General features: G+C 38.4%; 1 non-coding gene and 15 pseudogenes across 1 annotated transcript; all 16 read right to left on the bottom strand.

Moving 5' to 3' along the window:
- Window positions 1-3,959: 3,959 nt before the first annotated feature.
- On the bottom strand, window positions 3,960-4,078 carry LOC125494239 (5S ribosomal RNA; annotated as a pseudogene).
- A 229-nt stretch (window positions 4,079-4,307) lies between these two features.
- LOC125494267 (5S ribosomal RNA) lies at window positions 4,308-4,426 on the bottom strand (annotated as a pseudogene).
- Window positions 4,427-4,909: 483 nt separating this feature from the next.
- LOC125494265 (5S ribosomal RNA) lies at window positions 4,910-5,024 on the bottom strand (annotated as a pseudogene).
- A 229-nt stretch (window positions 5,025-5,253) lies between these two features.
- Window positions 5,254-5,372, bottom strand: LOC125494264 (5S ribosomal RNA; annotated as a pseudogene).
- A 221-nt stretch (window positions 5,373-5,593) lies between these two features.
- On the bottom strand, window positions 5,594-5,711 carry LOC125494262 (5S ribosomal RNA; annotated as a pseudogene).
- Window positions 5,712-5,939: 228 nt separating this feature from the next.
- LOC125494261 (5S ribosomal RNA) lies at window positions 5,940-6,058 on the bottom strand (annotated as a pseudogene).
- A 226-nt stretch (window positions 6,059-6,284) lies between these two features.
- Window positions 6,285-6,402, bottom strand: LOC125494260 (5S ribosomal RNA; annotated as a pseudogene).
- A 222-nt stretch (window positions 6,403-6,624) lies between these two features.
- LOC125494259 (5S ribosomal RNA) lies at window positions 6,625-6,748 on the bottom strand (annotated as a pseudogene).
- Window positions 6,749-7,254: 506 nt separating this feature from the next.
- Window positions 7,255-7,373, bottom strand: LOC125494257 (5S ribosomal RNA; annotated as a pseudogene).
- A 223-nt stretch (window positions 7,374-7,596) lies between these two features.
- LOC125494255 (5S ribosomal RNA) lies at window positions 7,597-7,715 on the bottom strand (annotated as a pseudogene).
- A 226-nt stretch (window positions 7,716-7,941) lies between these two features.
- Window positions 7,942-8,060, bottom strand: LOC125494252 (5S ribosomal RNA; annotated as a pseudogene).
- Window positions 8,061-8,283: 223 nt separating this feature from the next.
- LOC125494241 (5S ribosomal RNA) lies at window positions 8,284-8,401 on the bottom strand (annotated as a pseudogene).
- A 229-nt stretch (window positions 8,402-8,630) lies between these two features.
- On the bottom strand, window positions 8,631-8,749 carry LOC125494230 (5S ribosomal RNA). The gene has a single exon (XR_007270599.2). It is a non-coding gene; the product is annotated as a 5S ribosomal RNA (ribosomal RNA).
- A 229-nt stretch (window positions 8,750-8,978) lies between these two features.
- LOC125494296 (5S ribosomal RNA) lies at window positions 8,979-9,094 on the bottom strand (annotated as a pseudogene).
- Window positions 9,095-9,319: 225 nt separating this feature from the next.
- LOC125494238 (5S ribosomal RNA) lies at window positions 9,320-9,437 on the bottom strand (annotated as a pseudogene).
- Window positions 9,438-9,660: 223 nt separating this feature from the next.
- On the bottom strand, window positions 9,661-9,777 carry LOC125494253 (5S ribosomal RNA; annotated as a pseudogene).
- Between the last annotated feature and the right edge of the window lie 4,871 nt (window positions 9,778-14,648).

The following is a 14,648-nucleotide window of genomic DNA, read 5'->3' as shown; positions in this document are numbered from 1 at the left end:
AAATTTCGGACTATTAGAGGATGAGTCTCGGTTACAACTAGGATTGAGGGTTGTATTACACTAAGTCAAGCAATTAAGTTATAAAGAGAATACAATATGATGAAAATAGGTCTTGGGGATGAATCTCCAATCTAAGTTCATATGAGATAGTCAATGGAGAGCTAGTTAATTGAGGTGTGGATATGATGAAGTGAACTATATGCTATAAATCACCTTTTCAAGCAAAGTAACTCCTATTCTCATGGTAATTACTCAATTCAACATGCTTAAGTACATCAAGTTCACAAATCTTGACTCAAAGACCTAATCTCTTAGTGAATTCAAGACAATTGTGTCTAGTGAGATACACATCCTAAATTCACCTATCTCGATTACAATTAGGATAGCTTAGAAGAGTTTCAATGGTGATCAAGCAAAGAGACCCACAACCAAGTTACACTAAAACTCAATTTCACATTCACAACCCCATCAACATGCTCCAATCAACTATTTATAGTCACAAAGAGAGGTTTTCACCCCCAAGCCCTAAAATGGAACTACTCACTACTCATGATGAACAACTTAGTATACACAGAAACATGAATTACCAACATGCAAGTAGAAATCGAGTAGAGAAATTGAATAAACTAAAGAAAATCAAACATGCAACTACTTGGATTGAAATCAAGTGTAAAAAGTACAAACTTACTGATTACAAGAAATAATTGTTGAGTTTAAAGCTTAAAATCCACTATGAGTGCATAAATTAATGGAGATCCTCAAGATTTTGAAGTTGTCACCCCTTCTCTCTATTGTTTCTCTCTCCTTTTAAAGCTAAGAACTTCAAGAAACTAGAAAGTAGAAGACAGTCCCCCTTTACATTCTCCCCCCTTTTTCTTTTATATAACACTCAAAATAAAAATTAAATCCTGGCGGAGAAAGCAAAGTTGTCGCCAGAGCACAGGGGAGCGCCCGCTCCTTCATGGAGCGGTCGCTCTAGGGGACTGGGGTGCGCTCGCTCCAGAGTGGAGCGCTCGCTCCCGAGGTTCTCCAGCCCATCAACAAAATATGGCCATGTTGAGTTGGAGCTCCAGTGAGGAGCGATAGCTCTGAGTTTGAAGCAGCGAAATCAGCTCCACTATGGTGATCGTACCCCAACCAAAGTCGTGAGCCATCGCGGGAACCTGCGAAACAACACAGACAACACCAAAACACAACGACAAACTACTCTAGGACACCAAAAAGACTCAAGGACACAAAAATTACGGAAAGTGAACTAAAAACTAACGAAAATGACTTGACCGAAGCTTAAAAAGGAGCCTAAAAGATGACATTGAATGAGCACAAAAGTACATTCATCAACTCCCCCAAGCTAGAGGTTTTCTTCCCCTCAAGAAAACATGAGGAAAGATGACACAAAACTCAAAAGAAATTTTGCATGAGAAACATTCTCAATCTAGCTCATAGCTCAATCCTAAGCCCCATCGAACGCGAGAACAATCGTGCTTGAAAAAGGAGGTAATGGAGTAATGAATGGGGGAGAGAGGAGCGCGAAAACCAAGTCAGGACCAATCAAACCGTTCACCAATTGCTCGACCCTCAACTAAGGACGACCACCGCTATTAAGGTCTAAACACAAATTCACAACATAACCGTCTTGAGGGACCATAAATGCGACTACAAAGTCAAGGGGGCTTCTCACGGCTTGTAATGCTGTCTAGGTTAGGGGGTGGGAAAAATTTGGGAGAATGGTGCTACATAGGTCCTAGTGGAGTTAGAGAGATAAGGAAAGTTGAGAGAACCGAGACATAAATCCACTGCTAAAGATAGAACCACAACCAAAAACCACAGGACGGGAGCCAAACACCAAAAAACTAGCAAAATTATTCTATTTACAAAAAGGAGTTTACTCAAAACAAACAACTACTCCAAGTTAGGAAACGAACATAAGGGTAAGAGTTGAAGGTGATTCCTATTTTCTCTTCTTTCTTATTTCAATTTTTTTCTTATATATATATATATATATATACATATATACATATATACATATATACATATATACATATATACATATATATATATATATATATATATATATATATATATATATATATATATATATATACATATATATATATAATTTTTTTCTTTTTTTTCATAACATTTTTCTCTCCCTTTTTTTCTAAATTACCCCTAGATGGGGGTATTAGGAAGATAGTATTGAAAAGCAACAAAATGACATAAGACTTACAAAAACTCCATCAAGCAAACCGAATCATCAATCCACAACGAACTAGTAACGAAAGTCCTAATCTCTCAAACAATGAACTCCACTAGCGGGAATTATTTGGCATGTGATTAGAGATGTAGGCTTCAAAGAGAAGGGAGGACAAAGGCTAAGAGGGGCCAAAAGTCAAAAAAAAAATTGATGAATAGGGGAGGCTTTTTGGCTATGTAGTTAATCCTAAATTCTAAATGAACGCCCACTATCCTTCTTCCTATTGATTCATGGTACGGGATACGAATTTGAATAAGGAGACCATAACACGTCCAAACTAAAGAGAGGGCCCCATACGAGGCTTGCGGGGTTCTGGCAAGTTTTTCAAGCATCACAACTAGGAATTACACCGTGCCAACCCCTCCCCCAAGCTTACCACATTACACCGAGAACCAACACGCATTAAAGCGGGGAATAGGAACCGGGAACAAGACATGAACCAAATTAGGATGTTAACCATGCACAAGACTCGATCAAAGGACCTAGACTCGATCAAAGGGGACTTAAAGACACTACAACTAGCGCTAACAACACAAACACATCAAATACTTATGAAAGTGAAAAACACAAAACAAAAACAAAAGACTGAAAATGTGGAATAAAAAGGGAAGAAAGCAAAGAGAAACAAATGAACAAACATTAGTAGGTTGGTGCATTCAAAAGAAAAACAACTAACTACCAAAGTTGATTTGGATTAGCGGGAATTTAGATTTAGGTGATTTGGATTTTGAAGTGGGAGCAAACATACATGCACGAGAGAACTAAGCAAACAAGAAGGGAACACACAACCAAAACCGACCATAACCTCATGCATTCACCTTCTCAAGAAATCTCAAACAAACACCACCCAAGAAAACAAAACCGAACACGGTACACATGTAAAGTATCTCACTTACCCCCCCCCCAAGCTTAGGCGAGCGCCGTCCTCGGCGTTCTTAGCATGTAAGGATAAGCGGGGTCACCAATAGGGTTCATCCGCCCTGGAACTTGCCAATCATACCCGTATTGGGTGTTAGGCGGGAAATTGGGGTGCACATATCGGTTTACGGGTCCTTCTTGGGGAGGTTGGTTGGGGTAGTTGAGTTAAGGAGGTTCAGGTACAATGTTAGTGTTTAGTTCAATCTGTTTCAATCGGTTACTGAAGTCAAGAATGGCATCATTAATGTCAATGGGGGCGCGGGAAGAAGAGGAAGGTGCTCCTACCTCAAAAAGTCCAACAGATTGGGCCACAATTACCCTAGCCCTAGCACTTGGAAACTCATTAATCTCATCCTCGTTGTCGAGGTTCCCCATTGGAAACATCCACTTAAGCCAAGTACTACCCGAGGGACCTTGACGAGAGGTTATGTTAGAGTTAGGCAAATAACAATAGTGTACCCCATGGACCCTCTAGCTAAATTTGTGTTCTTTATTCGTGTTACGAATGAAGCCGCAGGTTCTAAGGATATCTAAGTCCACTGAGGGGTTGTGATCAACCGGGTCCCAAACTTCTATTAGGTCCTTGAATCCTAGCTCAATTGCAAGCCAAGTCACCATCCCTTCCATATGAATATCTCCCTTGGTGTTAAGAATTTTTTTGCTCTAACCTCCATTTTTAGTGATCTTTTTTTCAAACCAATTATCTTTTCGAGATCTACGTCGTTATCTCCCGCCCTCTAAAAAATTCGACTCCAAAGGAGAAAAAAAAGAATTTGATAGAAAAAGGGTGGAACACGAGGACTACCCAGGATGTCACCCATCCCAGTACTACTCTCGCCCAAGCATGCTTCACTGCGATGTTCTGATGGGATCGGGTGCATTAATGCTGGAATGGTTGCACCCGTTGACTCACTGTTTGAATTTGTTTATACGGCCTTACCCATCCTTCCATGTTTTCACACCTCACCTCACTCACTATTAATTATTCAAACACTCATAACTTCGTTTTTAGACCTCCATTTTCAGTTATCTTTTCTTTCAAACCAATTATCTTTTCGAGATCTACATCCTTGTCTCCCGCCCTCTAGAAAAATCAACTCCAACTAGGAAAGAAAAGAATTATGCAAAAAAAGGGGTGAAACACGAGGATAACCTAGGAGGTCACCCATCCTAGTACTACTCTCGCCCAAGCACGTTTAGCTGCGGAGTTCTTATGGGATCCGATGCATTAGTGCTAGTATTATCACACGCATTAACTCACTGTTCTAATTTGTTTATATGGCTTACCCATCCTTCTAGTTTCTCACACCTCACCTCACTCACCCTTGATTTTCGAATGCTCAAAACTTTGCGATCGGACCTCAGTTTTCAATGATCTTTGTTTTCTAACCAATTATCTTTTTGAGATCTACTTCGTTATTTTCCGTCCTAGTAATACTCTTGCCTCAGCACGCTTCATTACGGTGTTCTGATGGGATCGGGTGCATTACTGCTGGTATGGTCGCACTCGTTGACTCACTATTTGAATTTGTTTATATGGACTTACGCATCTTTCCAATTCTTCACACCTCACTCACCCATGATTATTCGAACGCTCACAACTTCGCGCTCAGACCTCTGTTTTAAGCGATCTTTTTTTAAAACCAATTAACTTTTCGCGATCTACGTTGTTGTCTCCCGCCCTCTAGAAAAATTGGTTCCAAAGGGGAAAAAAATAAATTGTGGTGTTCTGATGGGATCTGGTACAAGGACTTCCTAGGAGGTCACCCTAGTACTACTCTCGCCCAAGCACGCTTAACTATGGTGTTCTGATGGGATCTGGTGCATTAGTGCTGGTATGATCACACCAGTAAACTCACTATTCAAATTACTTTATATGGGCTTACCCATCGTTCTAGTTCTTCACACCTCACCTCACTCACCCCTGATTATTCGTACGCTCATAAGTTCGCGCTCGGACCTCCGTTTTCAGTTATCTTTTTTTTTTCATACCAATTACCTTTTAGAGATCTACGTCGTTGTCGCCCTCCCTCTAGAAAAATCAGCTTCAAACGGAAAAAATGAAGTTTGCACAAAATGGGGTGCAACACGAGGAGTTCCAATGAGGTCATCCATCCTAGTACTACTCTTGCCTAAGCACGCTTCACTACGATGTTCTGATGGGATTTGGTGCATTAGTGCAGGTATAATCACACCAGTTAACTCACTTTCAGAATTTGTTTATATGGGCTTACCTATATTTCCTATTCTTCACACCTCACTCACCAATGATTATTCGAACGCTCATGACTTCGCGCTCGAACCTTCGTTTTTAGTGATCTTTTTTTAAAACCAATTATCTTTTCAGATCTACGTTGTTGTTAATCGCCTTTAGAAAAATCGACTCCAAATGGGAAAAAAATTGATTGTGCAGAAAAAGGGGTGGAACATCGGGACTTCTCAGGATGTCACCCATCTTAGTACTACTCTCGCCCAAGCACGCTTAACTGTGGAGTTCTGATGGGATCCAGTGCATCGTGCTGGTATGATCACACTCGTGAGCTCACTGTTCAAATTACTTTATTTGAGCTTACCCATCCTTCCAATTTTTCACACCTCATCTCACTCACCACTAATTATTCGTACGCTCATAAGTTCGCGCTCAAACCTCCTTTTTAGTGATCTTTTTTTAAAAACCAAAAACCTTTTCGAGATCTACATTATTGTCGCCCTCCCTCTAGAAAAATCAGCTTTAAACAGGAAAAAAATTATTTTTTCACAAAAAGGGGTGCGAGACGAGCACTTCCCACGACGTCATCCATCCTAGTACTACTTTCGCTTAAGCACGCTTCACTACGGTGTTCTGATGGAATCTGGTGCATTAGTGCTGGTATGATCGCACCCGTTAACTCATTGTTTGAATTTGTTTATATGGGCTTACCCATCTTTCTAGTTCTTCACACCTCACTCACCCATGATTATTCGGGCGCTCATAACTTCGCGCTCGAACCTCCGTTTTTGGTGATCTTTTTTCCAGACCAATTATCTTTTCGAGAACTACGTCGTTGTCTCCCGCCCTCTAGAAAAATAGGCTTAAAACGGGAAAAAAAAACTGAATTGTAAAGAAAAAGGGGTGGAACACGAGGACTTCCCAGGAGGTCAGCCATCTTAGTACTACTCTGCCTATGCACGCTTCACTGCGGAGTTATGATGGGATCCGGTGCATTACTGCTAGTATGTTCACACCCGTTAACTAACTGTTTGAATTACTTTATATGGGCTTCCCCATTCTTCCAGTTTTTCACACCTCAACCCACTCACACCTGATTATTCATACGCTCATAACTTCGGGCTCATAACTCCATTTTCAGTGATGTTTTTTTTCAAACCAATTATCTTTTCGAGATCTACGTCGTTATCTCCCGCCCTCTAGAAAAATCGGATACAAACGAGAAAAAAACATTTGAGGGGAAATGCAGTTAGATACAAGGATTTCCCATGAGGTCACCTATCCTAGTACTACTCTCGCCCAAGCACGCTTAACTCTAGAATTTTGATGGGATCCGGTGCATTAGTCCTGGTATAATTGCACCCGTTAGCTCATTGTTCGATTTAGTTATATGGCTTTACCCATCCTTTCAGGTCTTCACACCTCACCTCACTCACTATTAATTATTCGAACGCTCATAGCTTCGTGCTCGGACCTCCGTTTTCGGTGATCTTTTCTTTCCAACCAATTATCTTTTCAAGATATATGTCGTTGTCTCCCGCCCTCTAGAAAAATCAACTCCAAACATGAAAAAAAATGAATTATGCAGAAAAAGGGGTGTAACACGAGGACTTCCCAGAAGGTCACCCATCCTAGTACTACTCTCGCCCAAGCACGTTTAACTACTCTCGCCCAAGCACGTTTAACTCACTGTTTGAATTTTTTATATGGCTTATCCTTCCAGTTTCTCACACCTCACCTCAGTCACCCCTAATTATTTTCAATTATCATTGTTTTCTAACCAGTTATCTTTTTGACATCTAAGTCGTTATTTCCCGTCCTCTAGAAAATTGGGCTTCAAACGGGAAAAAAAATGAATTTTGCAGAAGAAGGGATGTAACACGAGGACTTCCTAGGAGGTCACCCATCCTAGTACTACTCTCACCCAAGCACACTTCACTATGGTGTTTTGATGGGATATGGCGCATTACTGTTGGTATGGTCGCACTCAGTTACTCATTGTTCGAATTTGTTTATATGGGCTTACCCATCTTCCCAGTCCTTCACACCTCACTCACCCATGCTTATTCGAACGCTCATAACTTCGCGCTCGGACCTCCGTTTACAGTGATCTTTTTTGTAACCAATTATATTTTCGTGATCTACGTCGTTGTCTTCCGCCCTCTAGAAAAATTGGTTCCAAACGAGAAAAAAAATAAATTCTACAGAGAAAAGGGTGGAACACGACGACTTCCGAGGAGGTCACCCATCCTAGTACTACTCTCGCCCAAGCACGCTTAACGAAGGTGTTCTAATGGGATCTGGTGCATTAATGCTGGTATGATCACACCCGTTAACTGACTGTTAAAATTACTTTATATGGCCTTACCCATCCTCCAGTGTTTCACACCTTACCTCACTCACCCTTGATTATTCGTACGCTCATAAGTTTGCGGTCAGACCTCCGTTTTTAGTGATCTTTTTTTCAAACCTAAAACCTTTTCGAGATCTACGTCATTGTCGCCCTATCTCTATAAAAATCGGCTTCAATCGGGAAAAAAATAAATTATGCAGAAAAAGGGTGGAACACGAGGACTACCTAGGAGGTCACCCATCCTAGTAGTACTCTCGCCAAAGCACGCTTAACTAAGGTGTTCATATGGGATCTGGTGCATTAGTGCTGGTATGATCGCACCCCTTAAGAAACCGTTTGAATTTTTTTATATGGGCTTACCCATCTTTTCGGTCCTTCACAGCTCACTCAGCCATGATTATTCGGACGCTTATAACTTCGCGCTCGAACCTCCGTTTGTGGTGATCTGTTTTTCAGACCAATTATATTTTTGAGAACTACGTCATTGTCTCCCGCCCTCTAGAAAAATAGGCTTCAAACGTTAAAAAAATGAATTGTACAGAAAAAGGGGTGGAATACGAGGACTTCTCACGAGGTCACCCATCTTAGTACTACTCTCGCATATGAAGCTTCATTACGGAGTTCTAATGGGATCCGGTGCAGTAGTGTTGGTATGTTCACACCCGTTAACTCAATATTTAAATTACTTTATATGGGCTTACCCATTCTTCCAGTTTTTCACACCTCAACACACTCACCCCTGATTATTCTTACGCCCATAAGTTCACGATTAGACCTCCATTTTCAGTGACTTTATTTTTCAAACCAATTATCTTTTCAAGATCTAAGTCGTTGTCTCCCGCCCTCTAAAAAATTCGGCTCCAAACGGGAAAGAAATGAATTGTACAGAAAAACGAGTGTAACACGAGGACTTCCCAGGAGGTCACCCATCCTAGTACTACTCTCGCCTAAGCACGCTTAACTGCGGAGTTCTGATGGGATCCGGTGTATTAGTGTTGGTATGATCACACCCGTTAACTCATTATTTAAATTACTTTATATGGGCTTACCCATCCTTTCTGTTTTTCACACCTTACCTTACTCACCCCCAATTATTCGTACGTTCATAAGTTCGCACTCAGACCTCTATTTTTAGTGATCTTTCTTTCAAACCAAATACTTTTTCGAGATCTACGTTGTTGTCTCCCTCCCTCTAGAAAAATCGGCTTCCAATAGGAAAAAAAATGAATTTTGCAGAAAAAGGGGTGTAACACGAGACTTCCCAGGAGGTCACCCATCCTAGTACTATTCTCGCCAAAGCACACTTAACTACTAGTTTTGATGGGATCCGGTCATTAGTGCTGGTATGATCGCACCCGTTAACTCACTGTTCGAATTTGTTTATATGGCCTTACCCATCCTTCCAGTTTTTCACACCTCACTCACCCTTGATTATTCGAACGCTCATAACTTCGCGCTCGGACCTCCGTTTTCAGTGATATTTTTTTCAAACCAATTATGTTTTCGAGATCTACGTCGTTTTCTCCTGCCCTTGAGAAAAATCGACCTCAAACGGGAAATAAAATTGAATTTCGCAAAAAAAGGGTTGCAACACGAGGACTTCCCAGGAGGTCACCCATCCTTGTACTATTCTCGCCTACGCACGCTTCGCTGCGGAGTTTTGATGGGATCTGGTGCATAGTGCTGGTATAATCGCACCCGTTAACTCACCGTTCGAATTTGTTTATATGGGCTTACCCATCCTTCCAATTCTTCACACCTCACTCACCCATGATTATTCGAGCGCTCATAACTTCGCGCTCGGACCTCCGATTTCAGTGATCAAGTTTTTAAACCAATTATGTTTTCGAGATCTACGTTGTTATCTCCTACCCTTTAGACAAATCGGCTCCAAACGGGCAAAAAAATGAATTTTGCATAAAAGGGGTGCAACACGAGGACATCCCAAGAGGGCACCCATCCTAGTCCTATTCTCGCCCAAGCACGCTACTGCGGAGTTTTGATGGGATGTGGTGCATTAGTGCTTGTATAATCGCACTAATTAACTCACTGTTCAAATTACTTTATATGGTCTTTGTGATACTAACTTTTTGTTTGCATATTAGTAGCGAGCGATAACGTTAAAGTTCGAGGACGAACTTTCTTTTAAGGGGGAGAAGATGTAACATCCCAAATTTTTATAATTATTTTACAAAATTTATTTTGTTATAATAAGATTTTATCAATATCAAATTATGAAAAATAAAGTAAAATCATAATAAATCATATTTTTATGAAACTGTTTTTATTTATTAAAGCAGATATTTATCTTTAAAAAAAATAATTTTCGAAATTAGAATTTTTTTTTGAAATCAGATTTTTCGTTCAAAAAGAAAGATAGAGAGAAAAGAAAATTCTGAATTTATAATTCTGAAAATTCTCTCTCCTCCCAGTGAACCTTCGGATTCTCTCGCTCAGCTGCACCGCGCCTCGTTGGCGTTTTCTGAGGCTGCCGGAGATCCTGTGACACTTCTCCCTTCTCTATTTCCTGCTTGCAGTTTTCTCCCTCCTCTTGGTTGTCGGTGTTGCCGTTGTTACTTGCGGTTGTCGTGCCGCGACCGCGAGCAAAGTGACGTCGTCGTCGCCGCTGCTGTGTTGTGTGCCTTTGCCGCGACGAACGCCGGAGCTTAGCTCCACCTCTTGTGCTTTGTTTCGTCTCTCTACTTGAGCAGAGGTACATACCTCTTGTCATTTTTCTTTAAATTTCAGAATTCTTGATTAGTGATTCAAGTTCAAGTTGTTATTTGTCGTTGTTGCTATTGTTTGTGTTACTCCTAGTGGTGTAAGTGTTGTCTTGGTTGTTGTTGTGGTTGTTGATGATGAATGACAAGATATGTTGTTGTTTTTTAATGCTTGGTGGAACTGTTGTTGTGCTGTTGTTGTTGTCAATTCTAAGAGTACCTAAGTACTAATTTGATTCTTTGGAGTATAAAATCAGTTTATGGTATCATTGGGTTTTGTAGCCTTAGTAAACTAGATCAATTTTGCCTACAAATAATTCTTTTAATTCAATTCTTCTTGAAATGAGTAAAGAGAAGCCATGTTAGGTAGGTGTTTCATTTACGTATGTGATTTGTAGTTGAGGTTATTAGAATTGAAATCTAGGAAATGACGTTATAAGTTCCAAGCTATTTTTGTTAAATAATTTTACCACTAATCTTTATCACCGTTATATTGGAGAGTACTAAATGAGTAAGTTAGTTTGATTGACTCTTTATAACCTGAACTTAATTCCACTAATGGAATTTGCTAGTTTAGTTGAATATATTAGTGTTATTGTCTCCTTAACAAAGATTTGTAATTAAACTCGTGAAACAGTCTTAGTTAGGAAATTGATTGAGTTAATTTAATTAGTTTTCTCTATTAAGTTAGAAAGAGAATTAATTAGTCCTTATTAGTAATGTGAAGAGTACTTGAGTTAGTTTATTAACTATGGATTCGATTAATGAAGATGTGGTTAATAAAGTATTTTAGTTTGATAACTTAAACAGAATAAGATAATAAAGTCGTTTTTGACTAGTGATTCACTAAAGTGTATTAGTGTGTGTGTTTAATACATAAATCAAAGTAAGTTAAGAATTACTTTAAGAAGTCCCACTTAGATAATGAATTGTTTTAATGAGATAAACTCGCTATGTATGACCATGAGTATGATCTGTACTTGGTTTTTTACTTTGTTATGTTAATAAGAACTCAACTAATGGTATAACTTGGATTATATTTTGTTACTTATAATCAACCTATGATCGATGAAACTTGAGTTGTGTGTTTTTGGTTAACTCTCGTTAGTTAATTCTAACTGAGAGACTTAGTAATATTGTTGTGGGATTTGACATGATTAATTACTACCAGTTGTGTTTATGTTGATAATTGGAATTTGAAAAGCATATATGTATCGATTTGAAATATGTATTTATAAGAGTTAATGTTAGACGATTATGGTTATCTACGGGGAAATGACTAGGTTGGATACAAGTTGCTAATTCTTTAATAGTCTTGATTATTGGAGGATGATTTTGGATGGAGTATCATTGGAATTATGAAGGAGATTATAATGTTGGAATTGTTATTCGATTGGTTAAGGATTTGAATGCAGATAGAAATCAGTTTATTGAGGTTTATTTATGTGTCGAGTAGCTTTATATTCCAATATATTTGTTGGTACCAAATTATGTTCTTGATTTAGGTAAGGTTGTGAGTTATGTTTAGTTTGTTTAGTTATATAATTTAGAATTGTGATTATGAATTGGGATGCAAGTCGATGTAGCTAATATCATCGAAGTTATAGATATTAATTAAGGATTAAGGAAATTAGAATGTTAAAGGTTGATATTTGTGAATTGGGAATAAGTTACGATTACGTTTTATAGTTTAGATTAGTCTAATTTTGGTTATTGATTATCAATGTTATTTTGAGGTGATTGATGGAGGATGGCTATGTAGACGTATATATATTCAAGATGCATTGGGAAATCAAGTCATCATGCTTGGAGGTTTCGCATAATTGTTATAGAGTGGATGTAACCTTTATGTTCAGCAATATATATTTAAATGCTCCTGTGTGCGTTATATGAATATTAGATATCATATATCGTTTATAGTAATGCCCATGATTATAGATCCATCTCTATGAGTTAGTTGTGAATTGCTATTGGATTATTATAAAAGTATTCTTTTTGTTCAGTCATTGGAGTTTTTCGAAAATACTATGTTTCTTAAAATATGATTTGGTATGATAATGAGGAAATGATTCAGATATGAGTTAAGACCAGATAAGGTCGAATATGGTGTTATGTTATTATTGAGGATTAAAGTAGTAAATCATTAAATATCTTATTTTATAAATATGAAAGTGAGGCATGAATAGGCACCCGAGTTAGGGCGGGTAGAGTCCCTAGCTGTTGCCTTCCAGGAGGGGCGAATTCATAGGACATGTCTGGGTAAGTCTTGCAAGCAAAATAATAAAAAGGCTGGGTGACGACCCTCACTAGTTTGGAGACAGCTGGTACTGCGTGGTACCCCTCTCCACTCGCGTTCATGCCAAACGATCGGATTTTGTGAAAATATAGTAACTGAGTTGAAAGGTTGATTAAATGAGAAATAGAAACTGTCATTGTTGAGAGTCATCTTATTGAATTTTGTTACTATATGATTGATGAATTATGGAACGTGGAATTTGGAAATGTAATATGTATGTTCAACAAGAATATTGCTGCTAAGTATGCTATGATTGGTGTGATTGTTGAACTTATGCTGATTGTGTGAGAGTCGTTTTCAAGTAAAAACATCAAAGCATGTGTTACTCTTGTTTACGGGCTAGTACTCAGCTTTGCTGATGTGTATATGTTGTTTTGTCATTTTTGTGGCCTGTCACTTGGTGGGTGGCAGTATCTTAAATGTTTCAGGTTGAAGCCGTGAGTTATCCTTTTGCAAGTTGAAGCTAATACAAGTTGGAGCAGTATTATAGTTGCTATCGAAGTGAGGACGCTTGACTTTGTAATAGTTAATGTTTATATTTATATTATTTCTACATTTAAGAGTCGCTAGTTAGTGCTCCTGATTCTCTATTGGTTGTTGCTCCGCGAAAGCGTTGAGATTGTTGAGCTTTGGGATTTGGAATATTTTATAAATTGAATTTGCAAACAGGTTTAATATTTTTCGCTTTAGCGTTGTCCTATTTTCAAAGGAAACTCTGCCGGATTTTCTGTAGAAATTTATGGGAATAGAGTCTGAGAATCAGAGCGTAGTTATAATAGTTAATTTATTTGAATAGAGTTGGGAATTGAGTTCCACACTCTCCGATTTAGTTCGGTGAGTGTGATGGTAATAGTCCGAGTTACCTCGACTAGAGTCTCTTTCGCTGTGCCTAATCCTTTGTAAGCTGGTGGGAAATTCGGGCTGTTACAAGTGGTATCAGAGCTTGAGTAGTTTTTGGATACACTGTGATCTCCACATCATAGTGTAGGGGTTGAATATAGGTCTAATGAATTGACTAAAGAGTTAGGTATAAATGAATCAAGCCGTATGAGTGTTTGCGCTTACGCGTGTACTATATGAATCTATTTATTCAAATGGGTATTACGTGTGTGTACATATTTGCTATTGTGTATATTATCTTGTTATGACTTGATTGTTCATAATGTTATTTTACTTAAAAGTGTGTATTTCGAGAAAACTTGTATGATTTGCTCAAGTAAATGAATTTCAAACGAGATCTCTGTCGATGAGATGATTGAAATCCAATGCCAACAAGTTTGCCCCATTTGTTTTCTTTGCTCCTTGATTTCGCGAATCAAGTTGAAGTAGAGATACAAAAGATGATGGTAGAATGGAGGCTGGCCATTCATGTCTTTGGAGCTTGAGATTTTGGTTTTATGGAAATAATTATTTGTAAGTTTCGAGGACGAAACTTATTTTAAGGGTGGTAGAGTGTAATAGCCCTAGTTTTTAAGAGCGTTTATTTAAACGTTAAACATAATTATTAAGTTAATTATGTTTCGAAAATTCTTATTTTATTTGAGTTGTGTAGTGTGATTTTTATATTATCGTATTTGCAATATTTTTTTATTTAATTATATGAGATTATTTTTATTATTATTATTATTAATTCATATATTGAGTTTTATGTGAATTAGTTTAGTTGTACTTTGCCCAAAATAGAAACCCAAAACAAAACCCTCTGTCCTATTTGTTTTGTCAGTCAAGAGGATTAAACCCCAAACTCATCTCCCTCATTTTCTCTCTCTTCTCGTGTCTTATGTTCAAGGAAACCAAGTTACAGCTTCCTCCTTCCTCCCTCTCTTCGAGTCTTTCTGTACTCAAGCCAACAAAAAGGATGAAACTTGAGGTGCCAAACATCCATTGTTATCAAA

This window comes from Beta vulgaris, chromosome 4 (genome assembly GCF_026745355.1).
Source record: "Beta vulgaris subsp. vulgaris cultivar EL10 chromosome 4, EL10.2, whole genome shotgun sequence".
Taxonomy (NCBI): Eukaryota; Viridiplantae; Streptophyta; class Magnoliopsida; order Caryophyllales; family Amaranthaceae; genus Beta; species Beta vulgaris.
This window is presented reverse-complemented; position numbering and strand designations above follow the sequence as displayed.